This window comes from Tursiops truncatus, chromosome 16 (assembly GCF_011762595.2).
Source record: "Tursiops truncatus isolate mTurTru1 chromosome 16, mTurTru1.mat.Y, whole genome shotgun sequence".
In the NCBI taxonomy this organism is placed as follows: Eukaryota; Metazoa; Chordata; class Mammalia; order Artiodactyla; family Delphinidae; genus Tursiops; species Tursiops truncatus.
In genome coordinates this window covers 56,437,694-56,454,808 of record NC_047049.1, presented here as the reverse complement: position 1 = coordinate 56,454,808, position 17,115 = coordinate 56,437,694, and the positions used below count along the sequence as shown (strand labels likewise).

Below are 17,115 nucleotides of genomic sequence, written 5' to 3'. Positions count from 1 at the left end.
GAGTGATGTTTATATATCAAAAGTAATTCAAAGTTGAGCCATCAGTTCTAGTTGAGGAATATTTGGGATTTCTTCTTCTTTCCAAACATGCCACAGTAACAAAGCCACGTGACTGAGTGTGTGGGGCCTGAAATATCTGTAGGCAACCACGGAGGGGTGGGAGGTTCCTCATTCCAACTTTATGATGTCCTGAGAAACTGTTGTGATAAGAGAAAAGGCTAAAAAAATAAATGAGAGATAACTGAGATAATGGAAAAAACAGAGGGAAACAAGACAACACTCCACTCTTTGGCTTGAGAAATTTATTATGCCAAGGAAGATAAATTGGAGAAACATGAAAAGGGAAGGAGATCTTGTCTCTCTGCCTCATGTATTTCTCTTTAAGTGAATGAGCAATAATACAGAAATAAAAGAGTTCAAAACAGAGCTGTGTGCTCAGCCATGTTCATGTCCAACTAATGATTTTCAACTTTGGCAGAAGCCTCATGTGTTGTACTTGAGCAGTTTTCTTGATTTTGAATTATATCTGTAATTCATCCTGATCAGAATGTAGCTGGGGAGCCAGCAACCGTTTGCCAGTCAGAAATGAGAATGCCGGTCATATGCTGACACCAGGCTTCTTTCTACACATCAGAAATGCCTATGGTGTCATCAGTTTGGACAGCTTTGGGAAACAAACAAAACTTGTGAAATCAGTTGCTTGGAGTAATCTTGGCCAATAAATTGTCATATTACATATTTTCTTTTCCTACCAGGCTGTTCTGGTATTAGAAAGACACAGTCCAAGATCGTCAAACTAAAATACATGCAACAAATGATGATGGATGGGGGGGGGTGCTGATGAGGCCAGGGGTCTGTAAGTGTCCACCTGTCCTTCTTGCCTTATCTTTTTTTTTTTTTTAAAAAGACTTTATATTTTAGAGCAGTGTTAGGTTCACAGAAAAATTGAGCAGAAGTTATAGAGAGTTCCCTGGTACCCCAAAGTCCACAGTTTACATTAGAGTTCACTGTTGTACATGCTATGAGTTTAGACAAATGTATAATGACATGTGTCCATCATTATAACAGACAGATATATTTAACAGATATTTTCTTATTTTACACAGTCATCTGTAATTCCCTTTGTCACTAAATATCTGTTTAGGTCCATGTCGACCCACCTTACATTTTGATAACATTATAGAATCTCATGAACATCTGTACTTTAATTAGAAATACTTTATTGATAGACATTTAGTTTTTTCATCTACATATTTTATCACAAAAAGGGTACAGTAAATATTCTTGCTCATATATATTGCCATTTCATGTACAAAGTTCTGGAGATCATATGTATAACGTTTAGTAGTACAGTAAAAAGATCACTGTCTTTAGAACCATAAACATTTTTCTTTCAATTACAGTTACATCATTTGCAATTTAAACAACTTTGACCAAGTGAAACTATAGTTTCATCATCAATAAATTGGTGGTAATGATAATCTCTTCACAGGATTCTGAAGATAGAATGACGCATATAAAGTTTATTTTATATTTTTTCTATTTTTATTTATTTTTTAACATCTTTATTGGAGTATAATTGCTTTACACCTTTTAACGGGACAGAGGAAGATGAAGGGGAATGAGATAGGACCAGAGTTGGTGCCTTAGAAGATTTAACTCAAGAGCCCTTGCTGTTGCCAGTGCCTCTCAGTGAAGGCCACGGGAGGAAAATCAGATTCCAGCACTCTCTGTTTTTAAATAGCAGCTGAGTTTTAGTTCAAGATTCAGAGAGCTTACTTTTTTTAGGGCGTAAAAATATTCTTCGATAACAACGTGTACAGTCTTGGCTCACTGTTTCTTTGACTTTACTTCTAAATAACCCCAGCTGACAGGTCATTCCTGTCAGTCAGTCACATGTGGGTTTTCTTAAGTTGAAGCTAATAACCCAGAATGTTTGTCAGTCCTGTGTGTGTTGCTTATGTGTCCTTAAGCTTTGTTAAGGTACTCAGTGTTGTGGTGTGTACTTTGGGATAGAACTAAATTGTTGTGGGATGATGATTTCAAGAAACAGCCTTTTATAAGGACAAGTTGTTTGTTTAGGAAGGTAGATAGATATGTAGGTAGGTAGGTAGGTAAGTGGATGGATGGATGGATGGGGGCAGGGAGGGAGGAAAAAAGGGAGGGAAAGAATGGAGGGAGGGAAGGAGGGAGGGAGAGGGAAAAGAGATAGAAAGAGAAGGGGCAGGATCACCAGCAGCGTCAGACAAACCCATGGGTTCCAATCTGGACCCACCATTCACTAGCCCTGTGAATTTGGGCAGTTTATTTAACAAACCTCTTTGAGCCTCAAGTTACTTATGTAGAAAATGCAGATAATAATATCTGGCTTGCTGGGTTGTTATGAGGATTATAGGTAACGGTACTTTTGTTAAACATAAGAAAATGAAAGGGAAGGATAATGTATTTTTAAAATGAAAAACTTTCCCCCAAAGCAAATATGTTCATAGTTCTGTCATTGTAATTCCAGGTTTTAGTTTTATGAGAAAGTTCAGAAAAGGCCAAAAGACAGTTCCCCAGTCCCAAATAAACACATGGGAAATTATGTTAATAACAAACTGTGAGTTTCTTGTAACAGTAGTGACATTATTGGAACATAAATGGCAGCTCAGTCAGCATCTCCTTGTAACTATATCAAAGAAAGACAGTTGTAGCTTTGTTCTCGCTTGGGGTTTAGCTGCTTGTTGATGGATATTATCATTTTTAATGTCAGTAAATAATGCGATGTCAGATAAATGGCCTATTTCCTTTCTGTGGATAAGGCTCATTTATCTTTAGGGAGCTTGAGTGAGTAGAGAAATCTGAGCAGGACCAAGGGTTTCTGAATAGGCAGGATGGGAAATATCTTATTAACCCTACTTAATGTGAGTCCCAGCCAGTTGGGTTCAATTCTAAATGTATGTCTGATAAATCAATGAAAGTGTGTGCTTTTACCATTGACTGTGTCTTACTGATTGGAGAGAAACAGAAAGTAAATATTTTTTTCAAGTTGAAGAAAATGATACTGCTCATGAAGCATACTGCACAATTAGTATCTAGAAGACATCTTTCCATAAAACGCACACCTGGCTTAACCAAATCTACCGCTAGTTTGAGAAATCATAATGGTATAAAATTAAAGATCAGAAAGATGTGTGTTTTTTTTTTTTTAAGATGTTGGGGGTAGGAGTTTGTTCATTTATTTATTTTTGCTGTGTTGCGTCTTTGTTTCTGTACGAAGGCTTTCTCTAGTGGCAAGCGGGGGCCACTCTTCATCGCGGTGCGCGGGCCTCTCACTATGGCGGCCTCTCTTGTTGCGGAGCACAGGCTCCAGACGTGCAGGCTCAGTAGTTGTGGCTCACGGACCTACTTGCTCTGCGACATGTGGGATCCTCCCAGACCAGGGCTCGAACCCGTGTCCCCTGCATTAGCAGGCAGATTCTCAACCACTGCACCACCAGGGAAGCCCAGGAAGATGTGTTTTAATTGACTTTACTGTTAATAGCTTTGGGGATCACAAAAATAAGAAATATAGTAGTGTTAAAGAAGTTCTGGAATCATAAGAGATTCTCATGATTTTGATTCCCGGGCCAAAGTGTCTGATTCCTCCTTACGATAACCACTGAAAAGCCCATATGTTTTATTTCTGAGGATTACTCTCATGAACCCATTGTCTCTGTTTTGTTATGTAAATGACTATACATTTAGCTAAAGCCATGGGAATGCCATCTTCTGTGATGGGAGATTTAGTGAAGGCAAAATGAGGACCCTTCGCTTTTCTGGAGACTATCAAATGGGGTGACAGTCATCCCGATGAGTTTTTCTTAATGCAGTAAAGATCACTTTGGGGCATTTCCTTAAAAATCCCTCTAGAGCTTTCTAGGGCCATTCATGGAATCTCAGAGAACCAAGGCTGGGTGTTTCTCTAGAGATCACTTAATGCAAATATCTAATTTTTTTTGTAATGAGAAATCAGAGGTAAGGAATTTGCTCTAGGTCACAAGGTGAATTTGCAGCGTAGGAGACTGAATACAGAGACTCTTTGTCTTTACTAAGATTTATCTTTTGTCAGATATTGAAATGTCTGCTAATGATTTGATGATTTAAAATCTGTTTGAAAATTTTACAGATTTATTTTTGTCAATTTCATCAACTTGTCGAGTTGGCAGGGAGGGTAGGGTGGGTATCTGTTTTACTCTCCAATGAGTAGTGTCCACAAAGACAGTCTGTCCACCTGTTTATCTCGAATAGGGGTCAGCAAACTAAAGCCCATGGGCCAGATATGACTAGTGGCCTGTTTTTGTACATCTGAGCTAAGAATGGTTTTTATATTTTTTTAAGATTGTTTAAAAAAATAGAAAAGAAGAACATGTGGTGAAGACTATGTGTGGCCCAGAAAGCCTCAGGTATTTACTCTCTGGCCCTTTACAGAAAAGTTTTGCTGATCCCTGCCTAGAATATTCAGGGAACGAGGCTCTGTGACCTTCCTTGTAGGTAACACAATACTTTTTTGTTTTGTTATTTTATATTTTTAAAATTAGCATCACAGATTGCAGGAAAATAGAGGACCTAATTTGAAAGGGTACCTATTTAGGGTAGATAGAAAAAACTTAAGGAAAAGTTTTTTGACCTCAGGAATAATCCACCTGCTTTATGAATTATAAATTAAATACCGAGCTGAAACATGCTCAAATGTCTCTCTCTTCTTCCACAAAATTTTGCTGACTTTTTAGCCACAGGATTTTGAATTATATAGTTTCTCACCAAACCACATCCATTTCCTGAACCACCTCAAAATAGTTTGTGCTCCAGGAAAATCTGGTTAGGGAGTTCATGTACCACATTACTGGGAACCCATCTGGGTCATGCTGGGTTTCCCGTGTCGATTAGGATACCATGTTTTGGTGCCTGTACAGAAAATGTGCCTACGGGTAGAATTATGTGCTGAAATCCTCGTGACTTTGGTTTCCCGAGCTAGGCATTGGCTGTCTTCAGCTTCCTTGCCTTCCTTCCTTCTTTAGTGTTTTGAACAACTTTGTTCAAATGTAATCATTGTTCTGGAACTTGGTGAACTTGACGATTATATTTGGCAGTTTGGGTTTTTTTACAGAGTTTTTAACACATTTATTTGGACTGAAACTGGAAAAACAACATCAGAAATTCCTTTAGGAAAGGATAAAAGACAATTATTAAGGCACAGAAAAATATTCACCTATGTATCTCTTACTGTAATGATGTTTTACTAAAAAAATTTATTGTAGCTTTGCACAGTGGCAGTATCATAGCCAATGAGGTTTATCCGAGGCATGATTATTGCTAATCAGCTTAATCAGAAACTTTGGAAAATTGTAAAGCACTATAGAATTTAAAGAATTTTTCATTCAATAAAAAAAAAATTCAGTGTAAAGTGACCAGATCTATTTCCATATCCTTCATCCCCACATTCTTCTCCTTCACATTCTTAAATTTAGATCTTAGTTTATAACATTGGTTTTGGAATTCTATGCATTCCACGAGATTCACTGTTTCTTCTTGGAGCCAAGACATAATGTAGAAAAAAACTGAAATTATAAAGGCATTCATGATAGAGATGTTTTATGAATTGTGAATGACAAGGTAGGGAGGAAAGAAAGAAATACAAGAAGGGAAAAATAAAACGTATCACAGAAGCCGCATTATATGGGAAGTTAAGAACTATTGATAACCCATCTCCCATTCCTTAGAGTAGCTCCCTCCAGCCTGCACCATAGTAATCCTAAAATTATTGTCAGGAAAATTTGGTCCAGGTACTGCAATTGGATAAAATCTGTTGCTGATATGATTCTTTGGCATAAAACTAGATCTTGTTGCTACAACTAGCCATTCCTCACTGTTTTCAGTTCCCAGAATAATTCGGCTCAAGGAAGTATTGACATTTATGTCTGAATCCATTCATTCTGTGAGAGGAATTTCTTTAATCCTCTTTCAGCCACAGTCTTTGGAGCCTCTGAAGTGTTCTTCCCCTCACCGATGGGAATGGCTTTTCCTGCTGCTTGTCCCGTTGGAGGTTCTCTTCTTTATCCCACTGTTGGAACAGTCCTTCCATTAGAGCAGATAGGAAACTGGTATTAGGACTGATGATTAAATACCTGAGGCTCTAGATTAGCATTTCTGAGGAAGAAGGATGCCTTCATTGGAGTTTTCCTCAGCAATCATCTGAGGAGACTCAGAAGCAAGGATGGTTTAACCTCTGTGTATCGTCTGTGGAGATCTAGTCTTAGCCAGAAAGTCCTCTTGGCTCATGGGTCTTGAAAGTAAGCAAGCTCAAGGTTTGGTCAAGTTCAAGTGCTCAAGGTTTTAGAAGTTAGTGAAAAAAGATTGTAGCCCAGTTTGACTAATAGAACTGGTAGACACTCAACAAATGGTTTGTAATAAGAGAAGAAACTCTTGTCATTTCTGGTGGGACAGTTCTCCAGTGAGTGAGGCTGGCCCATGCATTGTAAGAGGGTTAGCCTCCCATTCCTGTCCACTGACTGTAAATAGTGCTCCACAGTCACTGGAACAACTAACAACAACAAAACCCCACAAATTTTTAGTCATCTCATAATGGAAAAATAATGCTTCCAGTTGAAAGCCATGTTACAGCCTCACCTCTGGACAAGGACAATTTTTCCAATGAAGTTTGCTATAACCTGTGCCTGGGGATATTCAGAGAGGAAGCTGTAAGGTAAAATAATCAGGGAGTTGGGCTATAGACTTTGAACCATTTGTTCGATTGATTCTGGTCTCTTACAAATTGCAGGTCATTTTATTGCTATGCAGAGCTCAGCAGGGGATTGGGGCTAGAAGAGTAAGAGCAGTCCCCTCACCATGGGGTCCAGGAAGGTAGGGACCAGGCTGGCCAATGTTTTAGACTCGGAGAAACCCTGAATTTGAAGAAAACTGAAACTAATTCATCCAACCTATCACACAGTGGGGGAATGCCTTGGTAAACGGGCACATCCTTAGTATATGGCCATACATCTATCTTCAAGTGTAGGCCAGAGGGTTATAACAAGTTCCTGAAGATTCTTACATTGGGGCTCTGAGACTGGTCTCTAGGAGATATGAAATTGTTCATGGCGGACATTGGTTCATTGGTTATGAGCCAGGCTGTTAGAGTTTAGTTCCTGCTTCCGCTACTAACTAGCTCTGTCTTGAGCAAGTTCCTTTACTTCTCTGGGCGTGCCTCAGTCTCCTGTCTGTAAAGTGAAGATACTACTATAAATCAATCTCACAGGTGCTTTTGGTATTCAGTGAGTTACAACTCATGACATGCTTAGAAAAGTACCTGGGACTTAGTAAACATAAATATTAGCTATTATTAGTGTATGTACTAAATTCAAGACCAGATTAATATTTAGTTTTGTCTCATTGATAGAAGTCCATTTGCTTCCTATGAGGTGGCAAATAGTTTGTGTTGATTTGTGCAGCTACATCTGTACCTAAAGAGAGAAGCTGGTTTTAAGACCTTTTGTCCCTAAATTTGTCGCCTGACTTTCTTTTTTCTTTGTTGAATGGAGTATTTTTTTCACTTTACTAAGATATAATTGACTTACTGTATAAGCTTAATGTGTACAACATGTTGATTTGATACATTTGCAAAATGATGACCACCTCAGTGTTAGGTAACACCTCCAACATGTCACATAATTATTATTCCTTTTTGTGGTGAAAACATTTAAGATCTCTCTTATTAACTTTCAAGTATATAATACATTTATGTTAAATATAATCACAGTGCTGTACATTAGATCCCCAGAACTTATCTGTCTTTGAATTGGAGGTTTGTACTCTTTGACCAACATCTTCCCCTTTCCCCTACTGAACACTTTCTGGTAACCACCATTCCACTTTCTGTTTCTAGGAGTTCAGCTTTTTTAGAGTCAACATATAAGTGGTATCATGTATTGGTCTTTCTCTGTTTGGCTTATCTCACTTAGCATAATGCTCTCAAGTTTCACCCATGTTGTTGCGAATGGCATGGTTTCCTTCTTTCTCGTGGTTGAATAATATACCGTTGTGTGTATGTAATAATATATGTACGTATATGTGTATGTATTTGTATATATACATATATATCTCACATTATCTTTATCCATTCACCTGTTGATAGATACTTAGGTTGTTTCCCTATCTCGGCTATTGTGACTAATGCTGCAGTAAACATGGGAATGAAGATATCTCTTCAACATCCTGTTTTCATTTTCTTTGGATATAACCCAAGAGTGGGATTGCTGGATAATATGGTAGTTCTCTCTTTACTTCTTTGAGGATCCTCCATACAGTTTTCCATAGTAGATGAACCAATTTACATTCCCACCAACAGTGCACAGGGTTCACTTTTTTTTATATCCTCACCAACACTTGTAATCTTTTGTGTTTTTAATGATAGCTGTTTTAACAGACATGAGGTGATATGTCATTGTTTTGATTTGCATTTCCCTGATGACTAGTGATGTTAAGCTTTGTTTCATGTACCTTTTGGCCATTTGTGTGTCTTCTTTGGAAAAATGTCTTTTCAGTTCCTCTGCCCCATTTTAAATTGGATCATTTGGAGTTTATTGTTGTGATACACCACATTAATAGAATGGAAGATAAAAATCACATGATGATCTCAATGGATGCAGAAAAAGCATTTGACAAAATATAACATCCTTTCATGATAAAAAAAAATACTCAACAAATTGGGTATAGAAGGAACACCTCAACATAATAAAGGTCATATATGACAAACCTACAGCTGACATCATACTCAATGGTAGAAGGTTCAAAGCTTTTCCTCTAATATCAGGAACAAGATGAGGGTGCCCACTCACACCACTCTTACTCAATATAGTACTGGAAGTCTTAGGCAGAGCAATCAGGTCAGGTAATACAAAGATATCCAAGTCAGAAGTGAAGAAGTAAAATTGTCTTTGTTTGCTGATGATATGCTCTTATATGTAGAAAATTCTAAAGACTACCAAAAACTGTTAGAACTAATCAATGAAATCAGTAAAGTTGCAGTATACAAAATCAACATACAGACATCAATTGTGTCTCTATACACTAACAATGAAATATCTGTAAAAGAAATAAAATAATCCTATTTACAGTAGCATCAAAAATAATGAAATACTTAGGAATAAATTGAATCAAGGAGGTAAAATATCTGTATACCACAAACTTAAAAGGCTGTGATGAAAGAAAGACACAGACTAATGTAAAGATATCCCACATTCATGGATTAGAAGAATTAACACTGTTTAAATGTCCATGCTATGTCTATCAATATTCCAATGGCATTTTCCACAAAAATAGGAGAGGCAATTAGTATGGAACCGCAGAAGACTCCGAATAACCAAAGCAATTCTGAGAAAGGACAAAGCTGGAGGCATCACACTTCCTGATTTCAAGCTATAGTGCAAAGCTATTGTTATCAAAACCAGATGGTACTGGCATAAAAATAGATACATAGACCAATGGAACAGAATTGAGAAACCAGAAATAAACATTCACATGTACGATCAGCTAATATTTGACAAAGGAACCAAAAATACAAATGGGGAAGGACAGTCTCTTTAATAAATGGTATTGGAAAAATAAGATAATCACATGCAGAAAAAATGAAATTGGACCCTTATCTTACACCATTAACAAAAATTAACTGAAGATAAGGAATGGATAAAGAAGATGTGGTACATATAAACAATGGAATATTACTCAGCCATAAAAAGGAATGAAATTGGGTCATCTGTAGAGACATGGATAGACCTAGAGACTGTCATACAGAGTGAAGTAAGTCAGAAAGAGAAAAACAAATACTGCATGTTAATGCACATATGCGGAATCTGAAAAAAATTGGTATAGACGATCTTATTTACAAAGCAGAAACAAAGACACAGACGTAGAGAACAATCATATGGATACCAAGGGGGAAAGGTAGGGGGATGAGTTGGGAGATTGGGATTGGCATATATACACTATTGATACTATGTATAAAACAGATAACTAATGAGAACCTACTGTACAGCACAGGGAACTTTACTTAATGCTCTGTGGTAACCTAAATGAGAAGAAAGTCCAAAAAAGAGGGGATATATATATATATATATATATATATATATATATATATATATATATACACACACACACACACACACACACACATATAGCTGATTCACTTTGCTGTACAGTATAAACTAACACAATATTGTAAAGCAACTGTACTCCAATAAAAAGAAATTAACTGAAGATGGATTAGAGACTTGAGCATACCACCCCAAACAATAAAAATCCTAGAAGAAAACAGGGAACATGCTCCTTGATATCACTCTTGGCAATGATTGTTTAGATATGACACCAGTCTTGGCAATGATTTTTTAGATATGACACCAAAAGCCCAAGCAAGCAAAGCAAAGATAAGCGAGTGACACTAAATCAAACTAAAAAGAAACTACAGAATGAAAAAGCAACCTATGGAATGGGAGAAAACATTAGCAAGCCATATATCTGATAAGAAATTAGTATTCAAAGTAGCCTGACGTTCATGTTGTCCTTGCCCTTTAGATGACACTGTCTTTGGGCCTTTCAGAAAGAGAAAGTAAAGAGACCCTGCTCCTCCTGCTTCCTTGAGGTGGTTAGGCTAGAGTTAACAGGAAGCTTGCCAAACTCACGATCATCCCTCCCCACTGCCCAGTGCTCTGACCGTCACTTCCAAACTAATCAGCGAGTGGAAAAAATGAAGGGGAAGAATTTGAAATGTAACCACAAGCAGTGAGTCCTGGAGCCAGTGCATGATCCTTCAAGGAGGCGCTTGCCTTTAGGGTGTGGTGCCAAAGTCTCCTTCGTAAGTATATCTTCACAAGTGGGCAGTAAGATGTCTGTTGGTGGCCATGGAGTAGTAACAGGGACTAGGTCCACCCTCCTGCCCTATAGAATTTAAAAACTCATACAATATGTGTAACAAAAAATGGCAAACATTGGACAATCATCAGCTCAGAACATTGCTTCCCGTCAGAAAGAGCAATCAGGGTGAGCCCTACGCTTGCCCCAGCCTGCTGTCTAGACAGTGGATGTAAGCTGGAGCACAGGGAGGGCAAACTCAAACAGAAGCTTCTAGTCTTCCTGTGTTAAGAAGAGAGTCGAGAATTAGGGGAGACCAAAGTGGCCAGAATCCTCAGAGAAGAATAGGAGAAAGAAGAGAGTTGATGGAGAGGAGAGAGCTGCACAGAGAGGAAGCTCTAGAGATTTTTACAAAGGATTCCTCTCCTGGCCTCAGCTGAGTACTTAGCGGATCAAAGCATGGTGTGCAGAAACTACTGGAAGTTCGGGAAAGAACCACAGGAAAAGAATAGGCAGGGCAGCCCTTGGAGCTCTCACAGGACCTGATGTAGGGCTCTTGCCAGTAACTAGAGTAGAAAAATCATAATATACAGGGCACCCAGTAGAGCACTCAGGAAGGTATTGCCTGAGTAGTAGGACAGAATTAAAGACGGCTCTGGTCCCACCCAACAAAACTTGAAAGCAAGCCTCAAAAGGACCAAACTGTTTACAAGTAACTGTGTCCCATGGGAGGAGAGAGGGGGGAGCTCAAGAATAACACAAAAAGGGCTTCCCTGGTGGCGCAGTGGTTGAGAGTCCGCCTGCCGATGCACGGGACACGGGTTCGTACCCCGGTCCGGGAAGATCCCACATGCCGCAGAGCGGCTGGGCTCGTGAGCCATGGCCACTGAGCCTGCGCGTCCGGAGCCTGTGCTCTGCAACAGGAGAGGCCACAACAGTGAGAGGCCCGCGTACCGCAAAAAAAAAAAAAAGAATAACACAAAAATATCCAGCCCCCAGCAAGATCAACTTTACAATGTCTGGCATCCAATGAAATATGGGAAATATGACCCCTAATGAGGAGAAAAAAATCTATTGATAGAAACAGACATAGGTGATATAATTAGCAAACAAAGGTATTAAAATAGTTATAGCTGTGTTCGATGTTCCTAATGAGGTAAAGGAAAGCATGAGCATCCTAAGATGTGATATAGAAGATAGGAAATAATACCCAGAGCAAACTCCTCGAGATGAAAATGCAATGACAAAGTGAAAAATACATTGGGTAAGATTAACAGCAGAGCAGACAATAGCAGAAGAAAGCATTAGTGAACCTGACAACATAACAATAGAAACTATTTAGAATGAAACGGAGAAACAAAAATCACTGAAGAAAATGGACATAGAAACCTTGAGCTATGGAACAACTTCAAGCGGACCAATATGCCTGAATTAGAGTTCCAAAGTTATCAGGAGAAGGAAAGTAATAAAGGTACATGCAGTGATCAATGAAATAGAAAAGAGGAAAGCAAAAGAGAAAAATCAGTGAAAACAGAGGCTTGTTTTTCTTGGGAAGATTAATAAAATCAATGAACATCTAGCCAGACTTATTAAGAAAATAAGAAAGAAGGCTCTGATTATCAGCATTGGAAATGAAAAAGGAAACATGACTAATGTTAAAATGTAATTAGGAAATATTAGGAACAACTTTATGCCAATAAACTCGATAACTTAGATGAAAGGGACAAATTCCTTCAAAGACGCAAACTCCTGAAGCTCTCTCAAGAAGGCATAAACTGAATAGCCATATTTTTTTAAAATTGAATTTGTAGTTAAGGACCTTTCCCACAAAGAAAACTCCAGATCTAAGATAACTTCCCTGGTGAATTCCACTAAACATTTAATGGAGAACTAATGCCAATTCCTTAAAAACATTTCTAGAAAACGGAAGAGGAGCAAACACTTTTCTATTCGTGTGTTAATAATCAGCATCCTGCTGATACCAAAACCAGAACAAAATATTATGAGAAAAGTCTGGGCCCTCACGAACAAAAATACAAAAATTCTTCAAAAATTTTTGTAAATCAAATCCAACAATGCATAGAATGAATAATAATACATCATGACCAAGTGGGGTTACTTTTGGGAATGCAGAGTTGTTTTAACATTCTCAATGTGGGCAGGGATCCTTCATTAAAAGGAGAACTTTTTGTTCTCTGTCTTGTTCTCATGCTTGAAGAGCACTGAACGTTCCTTCTCACTGTGATGGACAGGGAAAGACCTCAAGTCCTTGGGGACCTGCTAATGGTCTAAGCAGAATGAACCTGTTCTCACGGCCTAAACTTTTAACTGTAGGGTAGCAGGACAGCAACATTCTAGCACCCATCATCCCTCAGCCAGTGTCTGAGATTTGGGGCTCATGAAGGGAGCATGGGTTTTGGAGACCCTTGGTTCAAATCCAGGCTTCACCATTACTTAGTATCTCTGCGCTCTAGAGATATCATGAGGGTTAAGGTTGTTCTGAGGCTTAGAAGTAAAATACGTAAAGCACTTCGCCCATAGCAAGCACACAGTACGTGTGGTTGGGGAGATAGTTCATTTTGTTGAGACACTGTACCACGATGATTAAGAGTTATGGTTCTGGATGAAGACAGCTTGGATTCTAGCCCCAGCTCTGTGACATATCTCTTTGTGAGCTCCTGCCTAGTTTCCTAGTCTTTGAAATAGACTCACAGTACTATCTCAAAGAGTTGTTGGGAGGTTCCTTTGAATTAATACATATATAGTTCTTGGAACAGTGCCCTGCAGACAATAAGTGTTCTGTAAGCATTAGCTATTATTATTAAAGTTATTTTTGTTTCTTTGGCCATTGCTATTGCCACTGTTGTCGTTGACCAGTCAGCTAAGGCTTTGAAATCCTAGTAAGAAATGAACCTGGCAAGGGAGATTCACAAACGAGGTGGGGACCACAGGTAACAGTCATGGAGCCCTTGAGGTTGCTCAGCCTCCAATTGAAGACAGACCCTCCTGGCCTTGACGGAACAGGGAGAGGTGAATAGCTGCACCTGGGGAATGAACTGTGGGGGGCCAGGAGCAGGGCAGGCCCTGACAACAATCTCTCTTGGAGACAGGGATATTTTGGTTAAAGACATGCCTGGTTGGTGTTGTATCATCCTGAATGATGATGGATGCGGTGTGATTGGTGACCTGGGCTATAATTGAGAACCAGGTGGCCCCGTCGGCAGGTGATGGCACCTGAATGACAGTGTGACAGGGAGCAGAAACAGGGCCGCGGCTAGCCACTCTGCTTGCCGCGGTGACAAGCACTGTGCAGATTTCCACCCGCTGAGAACAATCCTGGCGGGGGGAGGCCTGCTAGACGGTGTGCTGTGTGCTACCAATTTCTTTCAGCACTTCCTATTTTACCATTCATAGCCTCTTGCTATTAAGCAGACAGAACAGCTCATATCCTGTGGACAGATGATAGATCTGTCATCTTTCTGAAAAATCATTTGTCTTCCACAGGTGTATGGGCTTCCTTCTCAAGCCAGCAGGTCACATGACACTTTTCAACACTCTCTTCTGTACCAGCTTGGCATCCAGCGTCTATCAAAAGGGAAATCTTTCACATGCAATTATGACAGAAAATAAAGGTGATGAAGTGGTGTGTACCAAGAAGGGATGAGATCAGAGGGCGGTAATGAAAACTGGTAACAACAGAAGGACAGCTTCAACTCCAGAAGTTGTGGAGGACTGCTTAGGACCTGACACTGCTTGGGGGTGCACACAACCAGTGTAAGTGCAGAGGCTACAGATAAAATCACAGGCATGCATCCTCTTAACATAATAAATTGCTGGGCTGACTGTAACCCAAGAGGGGTTATAGGTAGTGTGCAATTGTATCAAAGCGATGCTGAGGTACCTCCTTCCCAATAATTCACACAATATGTGTTTCTTCCATTGCCATCCATTTAGTGGCACCATTTCAGACCTCTGAAAGTCTAGTTTATATATTGAGGGTGATTTTCCAATAGGATCTTCCGGAGCCCAGGGCCTGGACACCCAAAGGCTTATGTTTCTATTGAACCTCTGGGAGGTCACGGGGAAAAGCACAGCCTGTTGAAGGTTATGAATGAGGCTCCTTCTAGCGGGAGACTTCACAGTCATGCAGTGTGCCCATCTCAGCGGCAGCCTTCTTAATTGGAGAAGAATTTCTCTACCTGCCAAGTACATTTCCTAGCAGCTGTTATCATCCTGAAAGTATATATCACATGCCAGCATTTCAAATCCCAGAAAGTGGCTTGCCCAGGTCAAGTTAGCAGAGGTTTTAGATTTTATATCCAATCTCTTGTTTTGGAAGGCTACCAAAAAAGCCAACTATTTTCCACTAATTGTGAGTCTGAGTTGATTAAAAAAAACACTCTTAATTATAGATTACTTAAAAGGAAATATAATTGTATCAGTTTCAGTAATGGTAAATCCATTAATCCAAAGTTTTTTCAGCTAACAAAGCTAACAAAGTTTTGTCAGATATCTTTCTGTAGTAAACAGAAGTTCAACTATTTGAAAGTGGCTCATTTTTCTAAGTAGGTTAAGCATTCTTCTTATTCTCTCATATTTTGTATTGGGAGGATGCGTAACCCTTTGCCCCTTTTGCAAACGTAAAGACAATTGAGAGAGTACCCAGTTTCACAAGTAATAAGGCCTATATCAGTGAGGATGAGGGGATAAGGAAAGGAAACCAGCATTTGTCAAAAGCCTGCCGTCTGATTTAACTTCACGTTCACATAAAAAACATTTGATGGAGATGATATAAACATTTTCCAGATGAGGAAACCAAATGAAGTAAGTTGGCTGAAGTTTGGCAGATGGTGATAAAACTGGCATTGGGGCTTCCCTGGTGGCACAGTGGTTAAGAATCCTCCTGCCAATGCAGGGGACACAGGTTCGAGCGAGCCCTGGTCCGGGAAGGTCCCACATGCCGTGGAGCAACGAAGCCCGTGCCCCACAACTGCTGAGCCTGCGTTCTGGAGCCCGCGAGCCACAACTACTGAGCCCTTGAACCACAGCTACTGAGCCCACCTGCCACAACTACTTTAGCCCGCATGCCTAGAGGCCATGCTCTGCAACAAGAAAAGCCACCCGCAATAAGAAGCCTGCACACGACCACGGAGAGCAGCCCCGCTCGCCACAACTAGAGAAAGCCCACGCGCAGCAACAAAGACCCAGCGCAGCCAAAAATAAATAAGTAAATAAATCTATTTAGAAGAAAAAAACAAAAAAACCTGGCATCGGATTCCTGTTTTTATCTAGCCCCCCCGTTGGCGTTCTGCTCCCTTCACTTTCCCATACTGCTTAACCGACTTGTGCTGTTTGTCATAGGCTGTCTAGCTCTAACCAAAGGCTATTGGTCTAGTAGCACCAGATGCTTAGGCAGATGTGTTCTGTTAGCAACCATAATGGAAGTTTCTGAATGAAATGTCAGTCTGCTTCCCAGAGGAATGGTGGTCCTTGCAAACCTATGTTTTTACAACCCTCAAGAACTCTATATTAGAAATATAGGCAGTCATTCTCTAAAGTTCTCACTGGGTTTGAGTGAGTAATGTGTCTTGCAGAAGACTTTGTGTTGAGCCAGACTGACCGCGGGGAGGACTGTCTGTTTACGTTTGAATCAGTAGGGATAGAAGGGGGTCAGAAATGCTTCCTGGTGCAGATTCTTACTCTCATTGGTTACTGTGGCCCTTAATTTTCCACCAGTGTTCCCATTATATCTTCATAAATACCGTACCCAGCTAAAATTGGGTAAATGAATCCTGGGACATTTCCACCCATTAGTACTTAAGCATGAGATAAATGACTGGAATAGAGCAGGGGGCTCAGGAAAGATGAATTCCAAGAGGAGAAGGAAAGGAAAGCCATCATTAGCCAAGGGAGATTCCAGAGGGTGCTGGATAGTAGTGGGGAGAGGGGAGTCCTGTGAACTTGGGGTGGGGGTGGAGGCGGGAGGACAGTCAAGAAGCTTCCCTTACTTGACAGTTATGCCTCAGGCCAGCTTTGCTTAGTAAACTCAAGGGATCATCTTGCTCACTTCAAAGGATCTGGCCCACCAGAAGAACAAAACAGGCTTTCCCTGTGTGGCAGCTTGGCATTGCAGCTGTCATCACAACTGTATCCAGAAAAGCAACTTATTCAGGTGGCACCTTGTTCCTTGAGACTTGTCTCATCTTCAAGAAATGCCCAGGGACCCCTCTTAGAGGAAGCCCCTCATTCCAG

General features: G+C 40.0%; 1 protein-coding gene and 1 pseudogene across 1 annotated transcript in view; both read left to right on the top strand.

Annotated features, from left to right (window-relative positions):
* The window catches only part of LRMDA (leucine rich melanocyte differentiation associated), a 1,127,525-nt gene that overhangs the window by 715,972 nt on the left and 394,438 nt on the right, over window positions 1-17,115 (top strand). The window lies entirely within an intron of this gene.
* Window positions 5,278-5,409, top strand: LOC117308594 (U4 spliceosomal RNA; annotated as a pseudogene).